Genomic DNA, 22,342 nt, shown 5'->3' with positions numbered 1-22,342 from the left:
GTGATAGGAAATTGCAGAGCTGCCCAAAGAGAGGTTCCCTGCTGGAGGGTGATGCTGTGGTCCCTTACTCCAGATTTGCCTGTTCAGAGGGAAAAGTGGCTTTTGTGTTTGGAACCCGAGGTTTGGCTCCTATTTAAAAAAATTATCAAAGCCCAGAGCCCTACAAGCATGCCTTTACTGCAGGAAAAAGGGCTTTGCAAGTGCCACAGCAAATGCTACTTCCACGCAAATGCAATCCGGACAGGGCAAAGTCTTCCCACAACTATTTGGCAGCACCCCTGAGGTTTGCAGGCCAAAAGCGTTCACAGGCAAGCACGACAAGCAAACTCAGCAGCCTTGAGGGCTGAGATTTTCATTCCCTTTGAGCAACTTTTATGAGAAACCCTGTGTAGAACCATGGCAAAACAATTTTTAGGTATGCATGACATCCATGACTCTGCTGGGCTGGCAGAGTTGGCTGCATCCTTTTAAGAGCCACAGTTTCAGGGTGCATTTGCCTTTGCTTGGAGGCCTGTGACACAAAGCCACGCACTGAGTGCCTCTTCTGAGGCATTTGGCTTTCTGCTCCCCAGTGAGTGGAAGGACGTGCAGGCAAAGACGGGCCTCGTGCTGCCAAGTTTGGAGTCATTTCCTTCTCCCAAGCGCTCAAGGCTGTCTGGAGCAGAGGTTGTATTTGAGGCTCATCCATAGCCCTCAGCAAACTTTCCATAAACAGGAAAGAGCCCCGGGGAGGCCAACAAGACAGAAATCAGCCCCGCTCTGATCTTTTGTTCTTCCCCTCCCCTTTTGTCTTAAAACTAACAAGGCGTTGCTTGATTTGTTGCACTGAGAGCTGCCAGATGGAAGTGAAACTCCTTCCTTCAGAGCCCATGGCGGGGCTCAGTGAGGCCTGAGGCGCTCAGGGAGGCTCGAGGGGCTCAGCTCACCACACAACCATGGCTGGACCCCATTTCCATCTGAGGACAGGCCACCTGCCAACCCATGCCCTGAGTGCAGCTGACATGCTTGGAGAGGACAGTGGGTACCAGCACAGCCACTGCCTGAGAGAGGGATTTGGGGTGCAGGGCATTATCTCAGCCCGCTGCCACTTTTTGTTTTGTTTCCTTCCTTAATGTCATGGCTGTGAAGGGGAGGAAAACTTTTTGTTTATCAAATGTTCTCTCCAGCCTTTCACTGCAGCCTCCTCGAGTGCCAGAAGGTGGCTGGGAAATCCTCCCCTGTGCTAATGAGGCTTGTCCTGGTCTGAGGGGACAAAGGGCCCAGGACTCCATGGCAGAAAGCAGCTCTGTCAAAGTAGATCTCTCCAAAATGGAACAAAAAGGTCTGGTCCTCTTCTGTGTGACTTATTCCCAGCCCTTCTAGATTTAATAAGTGCCTGAAAACATGAATGGATGAGAAAATGAGTGGTGCAATGCAAAGTTTGTCCTGAAGACTGGAAGCATGGTATAGTGCTAAGGATACCCAGCTGGAACAAGAAGTGGGAACTAGGACTCTGCTGTGTGCCTGAATTACCAGGTCTCATTTCCCTCCACCTGGCCTCTTTCTAGCCCCATGAGTCTTTCCTGTGAGGGTACCTGCCCTGATGCCTTGGTCCCCTGTGTTTAAGACGCCTTCCAAGCTACACGGGGATTTAAGTGTTTTCCAGGTGGAGGAGGAACTCTTTTCTCATGTCCTAGGTAAGCTCCTTCCAGCAAGCGGTACCACACAATGCAGCTTTCAGCAGCTGTTTTCAGGTTCTGTAACGTTTCAGCTGACTTTCTGTAACTCACCTTCATCACTTGGGGCTGCACCCATGGAGAACCCTGATTCCTCTTTGGCAGCTGGACTACCATTGAAACCATCATGGGAGTTTCCTTCCAAGACTCCTTCCCTTTTGCTCCTGCCGAAGCCCCCAGAGGAGCATGTGAGGATTTGGATCCATTACATATCTGCAAGGCACTTGGCTGTAGAGAGCCACATCAGGAGGTTATTATACACTGTGTGCACCTCAGTGGGGGTGAGGTGGTTAATGACTAACTTGTAAAACTGCTCGATGCATGGGTGAACTGAGTAGGTATTTTCAGAAACAGCTGAGCCAGTTTCCCCTGTCAGGATGGGATTGGGTGCTGGCCAACTTTCCTGTCACACTCTCTGCTTGCAAAACTTCGTGGGGTTGAGTTCTGTTTTCTGAAACCTGTCAGGCACAACTAAAATGTGAAAATGACATTGCTTGGTTTTGCAGGACTCTGTAACAGACCTTTAGTATTCTGTAAGAAGCTGAAGTCAAAATACTACTGTCAGAAAATTGCCCCCTGTGACTTACACATTGATTATACCAAATCCATTCAGATGATGCTTAACGTGCCAAAAGCTCAAGGGTCTGTACGTAGTGTCTGAAAAGCTGAGCTTGAGCATAGGTGGGAGCTACAAACCTGACCATTTTGGCATCCTAGCTTTTAATAACCTGTATCATAAATCTTCCAGTGTATTTAAGCACTTTGTATGGAAGTCTTCTTAGAAAGGATTGTCCACCAAGTATGAATTTATTCAGCTGTCACAAAAGCACTTGGCAGTTCAGGTTCCTGCTTCTTATGGCAACATGTCACCCAGACCTGGAGAAAGCTCTTTTTGACCCAAGAGTCAGGCTGCTTTTCTTTCACTGGACTCATTACCTGGGAACCGTTACAGGCAAGCCAAATTTTGTGCACCAGCCCAAATTTGGCCCATTCAATACAGTGCCCTCTACACTGCTCTTGGTGCCCAGACCTTGTCCTCCAGGCTAGTGAACCTGCCACGTGCCCTGACCCTGACATTTCTGGAGATAGCAGAGACTTCTAGAGCGATTAGTTCTCTTGCAAAACCGGAAATAGGAGTTCCCACCCACTGATACTATTTATAAGTAAATAGTAATGACCTTAAACCTGGGGAGTCTTTCTGCTGTGCCTTTTGCAACCGGACGTGTCTATCTTGCATTGGCCGTGTCTATCTTGCATTGGCCTTTTTAGCCACCAACGTGCTTGCAACAAGCGTGTGTGGTGCCTTCCCAAATCTTCATTCGTGAAGCCTAGCCATGAGTAATGGCCTTAAACTGGAATCCTTGCTGTTCCTGATACCAAAGAATAATAATAAATCAAAGACTACATGGTCGTTACAGTCCCATCATGGGGCCTGTCGATGTGAAAGATGCACCTTGTTTTGAGCCTTTTATCTTTTATTCTTGTCACACCTGAGCACCTGTGAGTCAGAGGTCTGTCTCTTGCTTTCTTCCCTTCTCTCAGTCTGAAGGCTGAAATTGGGGGTTTCTGGTAGACCTTGTCGCATACATGTAATTTGGCCATCAGAGAATGAGACACCTAAATGGTGTCAGGCTGCTAATGGGCCTGTCCTCTGCACACATTGTGGGCAGCATCTGGGTGCACAGGTGTGAATCGTGCAGTTATGCTTTTTGCAAGGAACCTATGCCAGGGCCAGGGGAAAGTAAACCTACAGATGGAGCAGCCTGTTACTGGTGTCATTGCATTGGGGATCCATCCCGACATCAGCTCTTTGCAAGCTTAACAGTTCATGCAGTCGCTTGGCACACAAATGCCACTCCAGGTCTCTGGTCAGTGCTTCCCTCCATGTCACATTTTGTAGCTTTGCTATGGGGAAATGTTGATCAGGCAGGGCTGGCTAAAATTTCCAGAATTTGGGGCTGTGAAATGGACTTTTAATTTTATTCTCTGCCCTCTTCTGATAAATCCTTTTGCTCCCTTTTTAAAAGCCTCTGAGCTGGAATTTTCAGACAGTTATTCACAATTACCTCAGTCCTTTTCCTGTGCATGGCTAGGATGATTTCTCCCACATACATTAATCTGTGCTTGTTGACGCTGACTTTTAAGTGTGGGTTCATTGCCTGGTTATTCAGTGTCATGGCATCTTCCCACAATTACTCACATTCAGGTTTAGATCTGAAAATCTTGGATAACTTTTAGTACTTGATCATTGGTCATTTCACCCATCACTCATCCCCTTTACAGATGACTATGATTTGCACTAAACACCTAAAATTCCAGTACAATTTACAAGGTGTTAGGAGGTTTTCCAGAAACTTTTCTTCTATTACATATATCAGAATGTGCATATAAGCAAAATTATACACCCACATGTGAATGTTTGCATGCATAGCATAATTTATTCTTCTTTTAATTTCCTATGTCTTAATCTGGTATGAGTTTATGATAACCCACAACAATGATTTCTTCAGAGTCTTTACCAGATGTCAAAGCTTTTCAAAACCCAAGTGCAGTAAATCAACCAAACTGCTCTGGCCCTCATGCCTGGTAATCCTTCAGAAACACCTGATGGATTTTTGAGATACGACTTAGTTTTACAAAAACTATGTTGGCTTCCATTGAACAACCTATCCACAGAATCATAGACACACCGTTTGGGAGTGACCTCTGGAGACTTCTAGTCCAAACTCCTATTCAAAGCAGGGCTCTTGGCCGTAGGAAGTCAGGCCACTGCAGCCTTTGTGTGGCCAACTCTTGGAAACCTCCAAGGCTGAAGTTTCTACTCTCTCTGCAGTTACAGATTCCGAAGCTGCCAGTCTGAGCCTTCTGAGCCGAAACTGGGAACCTCTTCTACTACCCTTTGTTATTGTGCCTTGCTTTACCCTCTACCGCTAGCAAGAAGGGTTTGTTTCCACTACTTAATGCTCTTCTTTCAGTAGTTTCAGTCTGGGGACTCCCCATCCTTGAAGATACTTAAAAGTGGAGCAGACAGCTCTGAAGGTGACCCTATTTCAAGCTGGGGTTGGAAAAGGGGTCTCCAGAGGTCCCTTCCAACCTAAATTATCCCATAATTTTGCAATTAGGCTGAATTCTAATAGTAGGTTCCTCCACAAGAGACATCAGACATACTTGAGAAGCCTTGGCATGTGGAGCAATGTGAACCAAGCATTTCACCCATGTGTTTGGTTAGTGGTTCTGGGATGTGCCCATCTTGAGAAAGACACTGTAAATTGATATTCTGCCACTCTCTTACCTTGGGTTGTCAGTCCGTTATGGGATCTAGTGCTTGTTGTAGTAAAATAGTGACTGGGAAACAAGGCTTGTGTCAGCCTTTACCAGCAGGGCATTCTCTTGAAGATGGAGAGCTGGGAGGCAGCTGGGCAGGGGCAGCGAATCCTATCAGAGCCAGCAGCAAAACACTTAAATGCTGAAATAATTCAGCATCTGCTCAGAGCAAGAACTACCCGTATGAAAGACACTGATCTGTCACAGACTTTAAGGCTGGAAGGGATTGTGATGCTCTTTCAGTCTGACCTCCTACGTGGTTCAGACTCTACGACATCATTTCGCATTAATCTCACAGTTTCCAAATGAGCTTGTAATAAAACTCTTGAATGAAGGACCCCATTTTTGGGAGATCATGGTAAGATAATACTCACAACTGGGAAAAATACTGTCTGCTTCAGTGCTTTATTTCAGCTTTCAGCCTCTGGGATTTGTGTTGGTGGTTTGTTTTGTTGGGCATTTTTTTCCGGATTAAGCATTATTCTACTGCCAGGGGAAGTTTAGCCTCCAAGAAAAATTTTGTCCAACTTTCCTACCTTTTTCAATACTTTCAGTGGAATCCAGAAGAACTATTTCTGGCTAGGTTGTAGACATTTCAGATAACCTTGACCTTAGCTTGTTTCTGCTAGCAGGGATCCTCTGTGAAACAGATAATACTACTTCCCTCCCTCTCACAGGTATTGGCTGTTAAAAAAAAAGACCATTAACATTTCTCAGATGCTATTAATGGGAAGCAAATATTATGTCAGTCAGAGATCAGAGATATTGCATTCCAAAGCATGGTTTAGTACAGAAATATTATCTGCTGGAAGCCAAGTCCTCTGATATCGCTAGAAGACAAGAGCTGTGTTTCCCTATATGGATATTGGTGTTCTGAATGAAAAGACATCATCTGAAAACAGTTGTGTACGTCAATAATTGGATACACGTGAAAGAGAGAAGGTATTTGGTGAAAATAGGAGTTAATTGTTTCACTTGCAAGGGACCTTGGGATAAGGCAATGGAGACCTTGTTAAGAGTATTTCTCATAGGAAAAGGCTTATAAAAATGTAAAACCAGAAGCTGGTCTATTTGAGTCAGCTCCTCTGTTTACTCTAGATGGGGCTTTTACTTGTAATGGAGCCAGTCATCTCAGCTATCAGCCACACCATTTACAGTCAAAGGCTAGACCAAAATAGCTCCCAGGTCCTTCTGATTTTCTATTTTTGTCAGTGATCTACTTAAATGCTGACTGTATCCCACTTAGGGTGCTCAGATCAGTCTAATTGGCTAAGCAACATTTGGCTGCACAGTGGCGGGGGAGTGGATCACCTCTCTATATTTAAAGTGGATGTATCTGTGATGTCCTTGTGGTGGGTGGCTGTGGGCAGCCCTCAGCCAACTGCAGAGTCATGGCTGAGGGCTGGGGAAGATGCCCCACTTCAGTGAAAGGCTGGTGTCTCCCACACTCTTTGGTGCTCCAGATGCAAAGTGCTGCTTAGGGATGAGTAAAGAAAGTGGATGCTCTCCCTCTGCTGCCTGCCGTGCTGGGGTCACCTTGTCTGCTGAGAGGCCACCAGAGATGGATCCAGCTTTCCTGGTGATGGGGAATGACTCAGTGATGTGGGAGTGGTCTCAGCCACGCATCAGGGAACGAGTCTCTGTTCTTAGCTCAACTATGACCCTCTCCTGAAGGTCCAAGGAGATGCTCCCAGTTGTCCACCATTTTTGGTTAGGTGGTGTAGGTGGCTTAATTTATCTAGTGCTCCAAACACATGTGGTACTGAGCTGGTATTCGTGCTTGAGCAACAGCCCAGAAATCCATCCACATTTCCATACACAGGGACTGAAAGGCTAATGCACTTGCCTTTCTCTGCTACCCTGTTGACAAGTTATCATCAGCAGAGCTGTCTCCAAGTCTGTATTGCAGAAATTATTTAACCTCTGTGGCAAAAACAGATATTGAATCAGAAATATGAGCCTTCTTCCAGATTATTCTGGGGTGAAGGCTTCAGTCATGTGCCTTGTGAAGCTGCTGTAGATCATTTGCAGGTTCACACAGAGTGGTTCAGCATTAACCAGCAATTATTAGCTAATTAATTTCAGCTAAGCAGAAATACAGAAGAGGTTGGGTTCAGCTATCAGAGTGATTCTCTGCACACTTGCCCGTGTAATGCCAAAGAGTCTCACCTTCTGATTTTCAAACCTTAAATACCATGCAGGAAGAGACTTTTTTAAATCCTCCCAGAGACTCCCTCCTTGTTGTTTACGAGGCTAGGTAGACTCTAAAGAAAAGTTATGAAAAAGGAAATTTCCTTTTTCTTTTTAAATGTAACCAGCTAAAACAGATGAGTCCTGGGATGAAGTATTTCATGGGGAAAGGATTGGGCCAGATATGTGTTTGGGAGCTCTTGGGCACATCAGGGGAATTATGCTCAGGGGTATTGGTGCTCACAACATTGGCTTTGTTTATGAGCATGTGCAGACTGTACAGTTACTTAAGAAAACCCAAATCCCAGCATCACAGGACCAGACATAAGAAAGTCCTGGTAGTTTGGCCACAGGTCCCACAGGTCATAACTGACCACAGCAAATGGTCAGTTTGCCAACAAATTCTTTAATGTTGTTATGTATTATTTTAATTAATTGAACACTGGGAAACCCAAGTCATAGCCCAGGTCTTTCTGGGTTTGTAATTGCAAAAACTGCTTTGGCAGGGTCACGTGTAGCTAGAATTGGTTATTGTTGTTACTTTCCTCTCCCTCTCCTCTGCTCCCGTCTTCTTCTTTTTTTTTTTCTTTTCATTCCTTTTTCCTTTTCTTGTATTTTTTCCCAGTGAGACAGGTTTTGTAAATTATTATTTCCTTGCAGAAATTTTTGAAGAAAAGATAAAAGGGCATGGCATTTTCTGCCCTACCTGTCTTGGGTTTCATTCAGAAGTGTTGTGATCAGGACAATATTGTGTCTTTGCCCAATGGCAAAATTTTGAATTCCAGTGTGGAATATAGGTGTGTTTTGTCTCTTCCTTCCACTGAGGACATGCCTTATGTTTTTGGTAATGGTGTTCTTTCTGTTTTGGGCTTTTCTGGTATCCTATTAGCAATACACCATACACTGTTTTAACTAAGAGTGTTAGTTACAGGCAGTATTAAAACATATTGTTTCTCAAAAGCTCTGCTTCTGATACATGACAAAAGAAATATATTAAATGGATGATAACCCCCAACCCATGCACTATGCAAACTAAACGCCAGGTTCTTACTTTGCAGCAGTAACTTTCCTGCTGTTATCCTACACGCCATTCCAATGGCATTAGTGCAGGATGGAAAAGGAATGGAGATTTCAGTTTTATTTGATTATATGATATGGGGAAAACTTGTGTGGCATCACTGGTTTGAATTTAATAGCACGGGCTCAGTTGATGGGGTGTTTCACTGCTCTTCACTGACCTGTCATGCAGCCGAGGACACAGGAGCTCTGAACAGGCATTTCCTCTGTTTCTCCTCTCTCAGAGAAAGGAAAAGCATTTGCCGAGGTGAACTGCACTCAGAAGAAACAGCATTCATTTGTGAAGACAGTCTGTCTTTGGGAACAGCTTTGATTCAAATGTAACCCTTACTTCTAGTGGAGAAGGTACCCCCATGGTTGCCCGCAAGAGCTGGACAACACCTTAACACCTCCTGGAGGCTGTGGGTCAGTCATCAGAAACTTTATTGCATTTTTCTCTCCTTTCCCATGCAGTGGTGGTTGGGTGCCCTTGGCACCCCAGCTGCCCTGGAGGTCATGGGATGTTCTGGAGGGATGGGTGGTCGCCAGGTGAACGGGCTGAAAATAAATAAATAAGTGCCTGGAGGGTGTATCAGGTTCAGGTCGCCTTGTGTGTGACAGGGAAGAGCATGGCTTGCAGAATGGACGGGAACAGATTTTGGTTAAATTTAGCAGCAGTGTTGTGGTTGGAAAAGGCTGATGAGAACTTGGCACTAAACTCCTCACCTCATACTGCTCCCCCCAGTAGGGTTGTCGGCCTCCAAACACAGCATTGCCTGGGCAAACACCCTTTAAATAACCTCTTCCCTCCTGTGATCTGTTTTACTGAGGTGTTCTGGTTTCTTAGCATCCTCAATAGCCTTTGTGTGCCAATATTTGAGCACGTGGAGGGGTCTGAGTTCCACACCAGAAGCAGGGGGACCGTGAACTGCTATGAACCTCCCTGCCAGGCAACCATCACCTGCATTTGTGGGTATGTGTCGTGACTCCTCTCTCACCCCATGGTCCAGGTAGGAGATGCATCTAGTCAGGCTGATCTACCATCTCTTGAAGCCAATAGTTCCAGGTACCATGAGGCCACTCTGCAATGCACAGGAACTGATCCCACATTCCTCTTCTCCTTGCTGTCTCCCAGCCCTCTCACTGCACAGGGCAGGTAGGATCTGGGCTTGTTGCTGACAGCTGTTTATCTTCTCAGCACCACTGCCCATGTCAAGACCCTCTGTTTGTCTTCTGGGTTGTGATGCCTCCAAGCAGCTCTAGTGCAACCTTAGGTCAGGGAAAGCTGGCACGAGATTTTGGTGTCTGGAAGCTCCAGGTCCTCCATGACTACATGCTTTGTGCAGGTCTGTGAACTTTCTTAACTCAGAGCAAGTAAGGGAGGTTCACTGGAAACTGTGCTACCTTCACCTTCCTGTCTGTAGGGAAACTGTTGATTCCCCCAAACTGGTATTCTGCCAGTGAGTTACAGGGGAAATATTACCTTCCCCAAAACTAGGAGAATGCCATGCTCATCTACAGGTCCTGCTAGGTAGCTGGGAAGCCAGAAAAGAGAAAAACCTTATTGCTTATCCATCCTTCCCATGCAAAAGATATAGTCCTCTTAGTTATCTTCCACTGGCACATCATAAACACCAGTAATGTATTTTTTTTCTAGTTACATCCTGAGCCTCTGACTTTCACAACGAAAATGCCAGTGTTATCCCCATCATCACCTTCTGGTGCTGCAAACCTGCTGAACTTGGCTGTTGTCCTCACTGCTGGGATGGGGACAGAGTTATCTATTTTGTGTAGTCCTACACAAACCACATGTTGGCTCCAGTGGAAATAAGCAATGGATTTCACTGGAGAGGAGTGCTGCAGACTGGCTCTTTTTCATGCTGCTATGTTTGCTTTATTTCAGGTGACAGAGTTAATGACCCCTCAAATGAGTATTTACAGCTGCCTTTTTTTCAGCTTAATTGGAAAAATAAAAGTCTTTTCAAAAAGTTGTGTGCCCCTGTTTCATGAAGCAACAACCTGTTTTTAACCCCCTGTCCTTCCATATTACGGCCACCAGACTCAGTGTTTGTTTTCTTCCTCTGGAATTCAATTGCAGTATGTGTTGAACACCCCGAAGAAAGAACCCTCACTTGGTGTCCTCCGTGCTGCTCAGCTCAGGTCAGCAGAGTTTGTAATAGAAATGGACCTTGAAATGGACCTTGAATGGCCTCAGGGCTGCAGGTATCTTTAGACCTTCTTCCAAGAACGGAAGGAGAAAGCTTTGTCTCTCCTTTCTGTGCTAAGATGAAACCAAAATGGTGCACCAAAAAATTCAGAAAAGCTTCTGGTCTGAAGTTTTCGAAAGTCTAATGCTGAAAATGGGAAGGTTCAGGACAGTGTTTTTGAGCACAGTGCAATGGCTGGGAACTGTGTCCCCCCTGAAGCAGTAGGACTGAACACCAGCAAACTGCATATTGTAGGGTTTGAGGGTAGCTGAGGATGTTGCTACACCCCCTTTTTGAAGTCCCTTTTTCCTGTCTTCCTCCCTGCACAAGAGACTAGACTTCTAGGGAGAAGACCTCTGTCAAAGCACACTCACTGACAAATGAAAGCACTGAGATTACAAGGAAATTTCTGGTCGTGGGAACCTTTAGACAAGGATACATGAGCCTCCCCCTCCTGCCCTGGCAGTGACCCCAGCTCCAGTCAGAGTCCTGCAGCGTGCAACCACTACTGGGGCAGCTCGTGACTCCTCTTGGCCATGGACCTCAGAGCCCATACGGGTGAAATGTGAGACGTAACTTTGCCTTGTGTGGCCCTAATGAACATAAGGTGGGCAAAGCTGCTGGAGCATCCTCATGCCATGATCTTCGAGGAGCAACATCACAGTGCAGTGCCTTGTCATGGTGGGGAATGGCATTGAGAGCTGCTGGCCACCAGGAAGGAGACAGAGGGAAGGTGACCATCTTTCCAAAATGGAGCATGCAGCAGCTGCCTGTGATGCTGCCTTGCAAAAGTGGTGGGGTATGTGTCTAGAGAGAAAAAAAACTATTGAAAATAATGGCAGAATTGGCTGTCTGGCAGGCTAAAACTCCAGCAGAAGCTGTGATTTTAGTTGTCACTATCTGTTAACCTTCAAAACAGGTGTTGTGCGTTTGCAGCGCCAAAGTGGTGCTCAGTCTGCAATCTGTGTGTGATAGGAGCATGGGCTGGAGGAAGGGCTGGGGGGGGGTTGCCAAGTGGGCACAGGCACAGGAAAGGGCAGGCAGTGCCTGTGACGCAAATGGACTTGGCTGGCTCTGGAAGGGGGAGCATCTCCTGGCAGTGCCGGGGCTGAGAGGGACACGTCCTCAGCTGGTGGCAGACAGTGCTCCAGTGAGGACCCAGGGGAAGGGACTCCTCTTTTGTAGGCTGATTTAACTGTTGAAGGGTTTGGGCCAGGTTTATTAGAGTTCTCACATTGCTGAATTCTGGAGTAATAGCTGGAGGAACCTTGACTTCTGCCACAATCTCGAATTTTTAATTGGTTTTAGGAACTAGGACTGTAACGCTTTGATGCACTCTTGGTCCAGTGTCCGACCCAGTGTCTTTCTTTAACATGTTTAGGGTCTGTTTCCTTATTATTAGAGCCGTAAAAGCTGTTAAAATTAATAACTATTTTTTTCAGAAAAAAATTAAAATTAAATATTTCAGTGAAACAAACAAACAAATAAAAGTACTTTCTTTTTTTTTTCTTCCAGGAAGTATTTACATTATTAAACATTGTGATGACAAGTGTCTTGGGATCTTGCAAGGCTGTATTGCTAAGTAAGGCAACAAGCAATGTAACTCCTGGCATATGTTGAAGGTGAGTGAACTATGTTAAAATGGAAAGATTAGGCAGGGCTCTGTAGAATACCTAAAGAATCTGAAATGCAAGACTTTGAAGAGAAATGTCAGGGATGAAGATCAGAAGATTGCGAGGTGTTAATGACTGGCAATTGGCATTGCTTGCAAAGCAAAAATCCCACTTAAAAATCTCCTTATCTCGTCTAACTTAATGTAATTAGCTTTAAAATCCAAACTTGAAGAAGGATGAAAATGTGTTTATACCACATGTATGAACAAGATAATCTTGTGTCTGAGTTCCACCATGAGACTCCTTTAAGTGCAATCCATGTTGAGCTATCTGATTGCTTTTTAAAATTAGATACACCTGTGTCATGCCCTTGTCCCAAATAAGAACAACTCAGCAACACCTCATGTGGATGTGCTTGACAGTCATCAAGCAGAAATACCTGATTGTTGACATACTAACAGATTTTTCTCTAACTGTTGGTGAAACTCCAGAATTAGTATTTTTTTCTCCTGCTACTGTTTATTAAACAGGCGTTGGTTTGGGAGTGAAGTCGGCAGGTGTGGAAAATCTGTTTTTATCATCAGAGGTGGTGCTGCAGGGTATTGTCTCAGTTTGGGGTCTTTTTTTTTTTTATATTGTGTTTTGGGACATCGCAAATTATAATGCGATAAGCGAGCACCTATAAACAGTCCCTTGGCAGCATATCTTGGTGATCACAGATGTGATGCAAATGTGCCTTCTCACCTCAGGCGTTCTCAGACCCTGCACCTCCCACCCTGTTCCTGCAGGTGGGGGAGTTCACACCGAAGGTTATGGCTCAGGGTGACCCGAGCAGAACTGCTTGCCATTTCCTAAGCTCTCTGCTGCAAGACAAAGGTGGTTCTAGATTGTCTGTCTGGGGAGGACAGTCTTGGCACAAGGGATGTGCAACCCCTGCAAGCCTGGCTCGAATGCAGTGTTATTTCCCAGCTGGAGCTGGGAGGGCACACCCAGCATTTGGGAGAACGCTGTCTTTTTCCTTCCTTCAAAAGAGCAAGCAGGCACAGCTAGAAATAAGGAAGAATAAATCCTCAAAGAAAACTAAAGACAGAGATATATCAATGCAAACAGACCTTTGGTTTTACTTATTCTTACTTATTTTTGCGCTTGCAAAAATCTGGGGGTGGCTGCACTCGTCAGACATCAGGCTTTGGGATGACAGAGCTGTGAAGCAGAGAAGTTTCCGTAAACCTGAGGAGGAATAAGGTCTTTGAGAGAACATTGGCTTTAAAGCAATGAGCAATGCCTTCTGTATGGTGCTGGGGAGAAATTTTGTTACAGAGAAACACAGATTGAAGTGTTTTCTTGGAAAAGAGAGCTCTGTTTCCCTGTTGCAAAGCATTGGATCCATTTCTCTGAAAAGTTAGATGTTAAAGGGACTTGTGTGGAATTTAACCCACTGATCAAAGTGGGTGTCTTCTTCAGGCAAACAGCTCTCCAGATCTCACAGGCTGTGTTGATTCTGTTCCCACTGACCACAGTGGGAACTGGGACACTTTTCTATGCTCCTGTGTCCTAATCTGGGATTTTAATCCCATCTCTCAAGTCACAGACAGTTTTAAAGCAGGTGTGATGGTTCAGAGATTGAAAGTGAGTTTTGTCTCCATATGGCAAAAGGGCTGTTGGAAAATGCAGAAATAACTGCAAAAAGCAATTGGCAACATGAACCCCAGTCATTCCCTGAACTCGGTAACCTGCCATTGCACACTCCATCTGGGAGTGGTGATTATTTCAGAAAGTTCAGGACCAAAAGGGAATTCATCTTTTCACCTCTAGGAACTGATGTGCCTTATTTCAGCAAAAAATTGACAGATATAAAGAAAAAAAAAATCGTTTCAGTTATTTATGGAGACCCTGCTTCATGCCTGTTCCTGACTTGGATAGAAATTAGATGAAGTTGACTGTCTCTCTTCCAATTCTTTCACAAAATCTTCATTTCCCTTTATTGGAGGCTAATTACTGAACCCTATGTGAAAATAGAGGGGAGAAGAGTATTTTGTGTCAGTTATGGTTGTCTGAAGCTGTTCTGGATTGCACTACTTTAAAGCCTTATATCATGCTTAAAAATACAATATTAACAAAAAGCTATTACTTCATCACCACAACTAACTAAAAAAATTACGGATTTGGGCTGGTAATTTTAAATTAAAAATCAGATCAAATTGTACCAGCCCTAATTAGGATCTCCTCATCCTTTTAAGTTTGATAACAAATGTTTTTTCAAAGAACATAAGTCAGAATTTTGTGTCACATTTCTCTAACCCTCAACTGTTTCTTACTTGGGAAATAAGGGGAATATTTTTCATCTTTTCTGGATATGAGAACAAGTGAAACCAACAGGTCCTATCTGTCTCTGTCTTTGGCAGTGATTATATTAGCAACTTTTAGAAACTCTGTTTTTAATAAATTCTTGCAAAATATTATTTAGAGTACCTCCTTGAATTCTTTAGTAGTTAAATCTTGTATAAAATTCTCTGTTATTACTACCCTTAGTAAGTGTCAGGCTGACAGATTTATACTTATTTGATCATTTCCTTTACCATGTCCAAACATTGCAACAGTATTTGCTTTCTCCCAAGTTTCTGCCACTTCTGAGCCTAAGTTACTAAAAGCAGCATGCGGGGGAACTTCCTAACCTGCACTATTAGTAACCCTGGTGCCACGTATCTGGTTGTTAAAAAGTTACTTGAGTAGTGACTGTTTTACTTCCCTTTCAATTATGGCTGGAGTGGAAAATATTCATTCTTTCCTTATGATATGAACCCGTCTGGTTTACTCCTGGGCAGGGAACGGATGTATTTGTAAAAGACTTCTGATTTTTCTGCATTATTACTGACTACTCTGCTGCTCTTACTCTTCACAGGCTTGTAGTATTGGTAAGGTTACTCTTGGTCCCAATGGACTCAAACATCTGCTGCTTACTATCTTTTTCTTTCCCCTTATGTATTTCCTTGCATCCCTTTGTTTTCTTATTAATTTTGTATAGCTCCAGGATGTATTTTCAGTGTTTACAACATCTGTCTTCTAAACATCCATCCATTATTATTGCTTATTTTGCGTTGTTTTCTATCCTAGATTTTTTTGAACCATGCTTCCTTACTTACAGTTTTACTTTGGTTTTGTCATTGTTATTTGTTTCTTTTTACATCTAGCTAAATAATTTTAAGCTACTCATTACAGGCATCACATTTAGTCTTCAGTCCTTCCTTACAAGTGGCTGGTACTTGCTTCAACTTTGTGAAACCGGCTGTCTTGAAATACCACGTGTTTTTAACTGACTCAGACAGGGATCAAACATAATCACTTCCACCTTGGTAACCGTTAACTTTTGCTTCTTGGTTAGAAAGTTGTCATCCGTGATTTGTAGAAATTCCAGAGGAGTCAGTACTGCTAGCAGGAGATTTTGATATATATCATCCAGAGTCAATTTTCCCATGACAGTCCTGCACCCATGGTGGATAAACGTCTTTGGAGCCGCCCCACCTAATTTTGAGGGTGGTTTAACATTGGGGCAGGCAGCCATTATAACCTCATTTTGTACTCCACCCATCTGGACATGATCAACAAGCAGTCGAAATCATTTGCTCCTGAGACATCAGTGCCACAGAATAAATTTGCACACCTGATGCTCCTCTGAAAGGTTATGGTCACTGCCTCCAACCCATTCACAAAAGTAGATATTTTCCCTGGGTTTCATTAGCGTGAATCAAAAATAACAATTTGGCAATGAATTTTGAGAACTGTTTCACGAATGTTGACGAGCATTTAAAATTGTTCTTTCTAGGTTATACTTTTGAACCTAAAACCTGTGTTTCCCCACTCTCAAAATATATTTTTGCTCTCTCACCAACTTTAGTTATAACACCTGTAAAGTGCTTTATCTTTTAATTTCAGTTTTCTTTTAAAAGTTGTGAATGAGGGAAATACAAGTTCATTGCTTTCAAAAGGCTGTTTTCTGAACTGTGCTCTTGTAGACTTCAAAGAAAACACATGGTAAAGAGGGAAGCCATGACAAGACCTTCAGAGGCTCAGTTTCAGTTGGTGTGACAATTGTGCTCATCAGCAAAGGCAAGAAGAAACTCTGTGTAATCAGAAAAAACATATTAAGAAATTCAAGCGACCTAGAACAGGAGACATCCTTTTACATTCTGCTTTTAGTGATTTGTAAGCTCAGGCTTTCACCATCTTTTTGGGCCCAGTAGACCTCACAAGGAAGAATTCACAGCCTTTCAGTGTCAATTTTCAGCATTCAAGACTGCTGGTCCAAAAGGGGGCACATGGGAGAGGGGTGACATCCTTGGGACCAGGAGGCCCCATGGAGACACTGCTGTCCTCAAGGTGGTATCTCTCAAGCCCCATTCCCAGGGGCTAAATGTGACTGAAAGACAAATATTGACCTTTGACAGAGTTTGGAGAGATTCATGTGGGTATTTCCAAGAGTTTATGAATTAACCAGAAATGGAGATAAGTCCTAGGCTATCTATTTCATCAGCTAAGAAACTGTTGACTGAAGCCTAGCATGAGCCAAGTACCTACATGCACGGTGTTTCAAAGAATTAATCATATCTTCAGATGTGGAGCCTGCTAGTTAGTTTAATTACTGTCCTTTTTTTTCTTTTTTTTCTTTCAGTAACTAAATGGATCCAATGACAATTCATTTTTTAATAGATGAAAGAGAAGCAGGCTTCAAAACAGATAATGAATTTCTTCTAACTCGTCTGGAGACTGAAGAGCCATAATTCTGATTGATCAGATATGGTCTGCTTCAGAGAGGCACCAGATGTGATCCAGATTTTAAATAGATGCTGCTACTGTCAAAATGCATTCGCTCCCTCCTGGTATAACAAAGTAAAGTCCATCTGTCTGGAGTTGTGCACTTTTTTTAGTGGTAATAACAGTTAACATCAACAATAAGCTTTGTCTCATTAGTATCACATAATCCCTACTACCAAGTCCCCAGTTTCTGGTCCCCATATTATCTGTCATGGAAAAAATAAAGACCACAGCAGGAGCTAAGAAGGTCAGTGCATTCTCAGGGTAATCAGCTGTAGTAAATTCAATTCTGACAAGACAAGGCTTGCAAATGTCTGGGGAATTAAGGGATCATCTATAATTTCATATGTTGAGTGGGAAAGTGTCCTTCCAAACATTTATTAATTACAGATGAGGCTGTGTATGGTGATCATCCTTGGAGAGATTTCTTCTGAAGCAGAGTAAGAAAAATAGATTTAACTGTTTGCTGCTACTTCTAAAGAAAAACTACTGATCTTTGCACTCGGCCTTACAATAGTTTCAGTCAGTATTCTTTCTCTCTTGGTGTTTATTGCTCTGTCTTAGCAACAAATGCCTGTCACCTTTTATGAAACTTTTTGCATAAAGGTTTCCCACTGTAATCAATGGAGAAACTTGCCTTGGCTTTAGTCTGGCTTAGTGCCATCTCTCCAGGGTTTGCAATGCTTAAGAAGCAACGAGTAAAGAACAACAGACAAAAGAGTTTCACATTTAGAACTGAACTTTTTACTTGAAGATCTTGGAGCATTTTACTAAAATGACTCCCCTTTGAGGTTTGTGTTGTCCTTTCTGTTTTATAGATGAGGAAATTAAAGCATAGGGAGGTCAAAAGCTAATGCTTTCCAACTTGGGCAACTGAAGTTAAGCACTTATATCCACACCTTTCTTCCCTGAAAGGAAGTCCTCAACATTTTCACACTCTTTTTTGCATCTGTTTTTCAAAAGTGTGGGATATCTTACCCAAGAGATCACCAAAAGTCACCAGAGTTGCTGACAAAGCCATTAAATTGTCTTTACAGTAAGAGATTCAAAGTGTGTAGCTTATTTATTTCCCTTAGTGAAACCAAGACTGAGAAGGAGAAATGAACATAAAATCCACTGGGAACTAAATATCCGGGGAGGGAAAGAGCTATTTAAGTAAAAGAATAAACCTGCAATTAAAATGGATTGATCTCAATTAAACACAAATAAGCATGGATTGGAAATTAGGATGAGGTCTGTAATGATCAGAGGAGTGAGATCTGGGGACAAACAGGGAGCTTGGGGGCAAATAATGTTATTTAGGTTGAGATGGACTTGGATCAGAAACTAGGAGGGATGGAGGGATGCTGCATCAGCACTTCCAAGGGACTGGAGTCATTAGTCCAGCATGTCCTTCACCATGTTGTGTTCACAGTATTGCAAACCAGTTTCTTAACCCCTGGACACACATAAATGCTGGGACAAACTGGTCTTCCTCCTTTCAGGGGCCCCTGGGTATTTCTTCTTCAGGGTTTAGGTTATTTGGGTAAGGAGATGCTGTTGCTGCCACAAGTGGAAAATGAATACCTGGTGATATCAAATATCCCTGCAGTGCCTCGTATGCCAGATTGCAGCTATTGTATGGAGAATTTTCAGTTCCTTTTTGTGCCTGGCGGCTGATTGAAAGTTCATATTATTTATGGCAGAAAACAGCAGTGTACTTTTGAGCCTGAGGAAGCTGGGAAAGTGCAGTGGGTGTCAATCAATTAAGCTATTCAACTTATTTATGAAACAGGACAAAACAATGTCTAGGATATGAATTCCCATCTCAATGGGATCCCCCCTGATATAAAATGTCAGAGCTGAAAAAGGGTCAGCTCATGACCCTTGAATATTCTTTTAAACTATTTGCAAATCAATACCTCTTTTCTGGGTTTGTTCAGGGACCATCATTCCCTTTTATTATAAGTCACAGGGCATAGACTGCTTATCAGGGAGTATGGAGACAGATCACTGCACTAAAGCAGCAGCTGGCTTTGAGGACTGGGGCTACCTCCCATTTCTTGGGGGGGCTCACTTCACTCTACTCTGATGGTGTAAAGGGTTTTAAAGTGAGTATAATTATTGGTTTTGCTGACTCCTGGGCTCCTTAATATCTGCTGAAAGAGTAAAGAAGTTCTTTACCATGCATGCAGTTGGGATTGCCTCCCTCTCTCTAGTGCCTATATCAACCATGAACATCATGTCTCATTTTCTCTTCCATATTCTTTGTATCAGGAGGTCCTCCCATGTCCCTGTGTACCTGGGTTTGCAGTCCCAGGTTGTTTCCTTCTCTCTCTTAACAATTCTGCTAGAAATAACCTGTTTGGTACAGGTAGGGCTTGAATGGACAGATGGCCTGATCCTCAGCTGAGCATCTGGCCTATTAAGCTGTCTAAAAAGGCATCATCTTTACAAATCCCAGTCTTAATCTCATTGCCCACTGTGTGACCTGTGGGGGTTGCAGATCAGTGCCAAAGAGGGGAAGAGGAGGAGAAGGAGGGCAGCTGGAGGATCCATGGATTCTGGGGGAGGGAGGTGCCTGCAGGGCAATTTGGCTGAGTAGTGTTCTGGAGATGTGACCATTTCTCCTGATGAGGAGGTGGAGAAGGAGCTCTCCTGCAAGGAGAACATACCCAAAATAAATCCTTGAAACAGTTGGTCCAGGCCCTTGGATAGGTTTACCTAGAGACCTCCCTTTGCATCTTTTCGTGGCATCTTCTTTCTCCATGCAGAAACATGTCATCATCCTAATGCCTTTCAGCAGCACTTGGGCAAGCTCAAGTCCAGAGAGGTGAACTGAGGATAAAACAACAGAAGAAATGCCCAGTTACCTACTGAGGTTTATCAGTAAGGAGAGAGCTTTTTGCCAAAGGGGGATGAGGAAGACCACAGTTTGCAAGGAAGTGAGTTGTTCATGTCAGTGATCCCATCATCTGACAGTATGCCATTCCTTATGGGAAATCAATGTATTTCTTGTCTAGAAGGCCAACAGTGAGGTGTATCCATAAAAACCCCTGTGAAAAAGGGACTCTTCCTCTCATTTTGCCTGTTACAGAACAAACCTTGAGGCAGATGTTTGATAGTGTTAATGGCATGTGAAAAAGTGAAGAATTTTCAAAAAAGTTGTACCTGCATACTACTGAGTGACCTGAAACTGGCATTGAATTTGTTTCTGATTCCTACAGCTGTGGACTGGTTTTGAGGTAGATCAGGTTCAAATATAAAATTATTTAGAGTAGTCTTGGATCAGATTCTTTTAGAACTAAAGGTATTGACTATTTGAGTTCCCTGAGATTTTTCCTTGCAAAATCCAGACTAATTCCATAAAGAATGAATAAGCACAGCTGCATCAAGAGATTTATGGTAACTAAGTATAGAGATGGTCCTCTTCTGTCCTTCAAATCTATTTTAATGTATTTTTAAAATTTCAAGGTAGTGATCTTTTTTTCTTCAGCCCACTTCAATACCTGGAAAAGTGAGTAGTTCTGATATTTTGAGTTTGTGCTGATGGAAAAAAGTTTCAGTGTAAGTTTCCCCTATGTCTGTAAAAGAAAACTTGGATGCTACTTCATTTGCAAGTTTGTTTGCACTCAGTAATTCTGTTGCAGCCCTGTAATGATGTCTGGTAGGAAACATGAAACAAAAGCCCCCAAAGAGCATCTCGTTGTTTGTTTTTGTTTTGTTGTTTTTTTTTTTTTTTTAAATTTTTATTTTAATTAGTGAATCTTGGAGAAATTGCTGTTCACTTGGATCTAAGATGTGCGATGAAATCCTACATCAACCCAAAAGGGTGAAAAGGAAAATGAACCCCTGGCCATGATCTGGGCTGTAACACAGGCTTTCTCTATTTATTGTAGAGAACCACTCTTCAACTTTAAGCCAATTCTTCCACATTCCTTTATTTTGGGCTTCCATCTAGCAAAGTTATTTAGAGACATTCTTAACTTTAAATGCATATAGAGTTCTGTAAAACAGCATTCAAAAGGACTATTCACAGATAAAGCTTAACTCTGATATGCATAGGAAGGTGCTACAAACATATTTCCCCAAAATAATCAATCAAAATTGTTCAGGATCAAAATAAAAACCAAGAAGCTCATTAGCTATCAGTTCACAATTAAGGTGAAGAAAGGAAATCCAAAAGTAAGAACAAAACATCCCAGTTCTGATTATAGGCATGTAAGCCATATATTTAATATGACATTCACTGAAAAACTTTCTAGATTGCTCTGTCATTGAAAAGTGAAATAAAATTGTGTGAAAACACTTCAAAGACTGGAATATGAATATAAAAAGGGAAATTTCCAGTCAGCCCAAGGTTTGTTATTAATAGACACTCGCCACACAATACTTCTTAGAAATAAATTGGGAGTTGAAAGTTCACCATGATGTAGCTATGAAAAAAAAAAAAAGAAAGAAAAAGCTGATAAATCGCAGTTGCTTCCATCTAAATAAAGAGTAACTAACCAAGGAACCATCTGTCGGTGTATGATTACCAACTTTCTTTTTGTCTTTCAAAACAGCCTGAGAAATCAAGGGCACTGGGAGTAGAGGGGAGAGCACACACACGCTGCAAGGCTTGCCAGCAGCCAGCCCCAGAGGGCCCGGTCTGATCCTTGCCTTTTTCTCTTGGTGCACTAATTTCACACTGCTGGTTTTCATCTGGCATGCCTGTATATTTCAAATACATGCTGAACACTAACAAGGCTTTTCTGCAGTAAATGTGCCTAATTTTGGTATAGTTGAGAGCTGAAAAGTAAAACTTTTCTAAGAGAGGAAAACCCCGAAGTCCTCTCAGTTTGTGAAACCAACAGAATAATATTAATTCATTTTTTCCCCTGGTTGTTGAATAGTAAAAAGCCTCATATACTCTGAGAAAGCATGTTATTAATGGTTTTCTTAAGGCTGAATGCCCTACTAGCAGTAAGAAAGACAAAGCAGTAAGATCTAAGGCCTTTTAGTCTCTAGAAAACTGCATAGGTTTTTTATGCTGGAAAAATGAGGGATTTATTCCTTTTTCGGTCACATGAGTTCAGGGTCAATGTACAATTTCTCTTTTTGTTTCTATTCCAATGACCACCTATTTTGGGGTGTTTTATTCCCCCAAACCCCATCTGACTCCAGTCAAACTCACCGCATCTGGCTCTTTGTTGCCAAAGGGGCTTTGCAGGGTCTGCAGCCACGTAGCCACAGCTTGCACAAAACCCAGCACCCACAAACCGCCCTTCCTTTGTGGAGGAAGAGTGATGGACACCAGATTTGCCAGTGAAAGACTCTCCCATCCTGGTCAAAATTATATGTTTTATGTAATATTTTCACAAATCCCCCGCCCCTGCCCATGACTTCATCCCTCAACTCCTGAAGCCGTTCTCACGCCCCAAGTACCCTTGCCTCAGGCTCCCCT

The 22,342-nt window shown here is 43.0% G+C and overlaps 1 long non-coding RNA gene across 2 annotated transcripts; it reads left to right on the top strand.

The window, feature by feature from the left end:
* The first annotated feature begins 11,033 nt into the window (after nucleotides 1-11,033).
* Nucleotides 11,034-21,503, top strand: LOC116786435. 2 transcript variants are annotated; one of them, XR_004356926.1, is made up of 4 exons: nucleotides 11,034-11,291; nucleotides 12,008-12,114; nucleotides 16,775-16,902; nucleotides 21,492-21,503. It is a non-coding gene; the product is annotated as an uncharacterized LOC116786435 (long non-coding RNA). The 2 variants fall into 2 exon arrangements; XR_004356925.1 differs by lacking the exon at nucleotides 21,492-21,503 and having other exon boundaries at nucleotides 16,775-17,058.
* Nucleotides 21,504-22,342: the final 839 nt, after the last annotated feature.

This window comes from Chiroxiphia lanceolata, chromosome 4, assembly GCF_009829145.1.
Source record: "Chiroxiphia lanceolata isolate bChiLan1 chromosome 4, bChiLan1.pri, whole genome shotgun sequence".
Lineage (NCBI taxonomy): Eukaryota > Metazoa > Chordata > Aves > Passeriformes > Pipridae > Chiroxiphia > Chiroxiphia lanceolata.
Note: the sequence above shows the minus strand (reverse complement) of the source record. Positions and strands in the feature narration are given on the sequence as shown.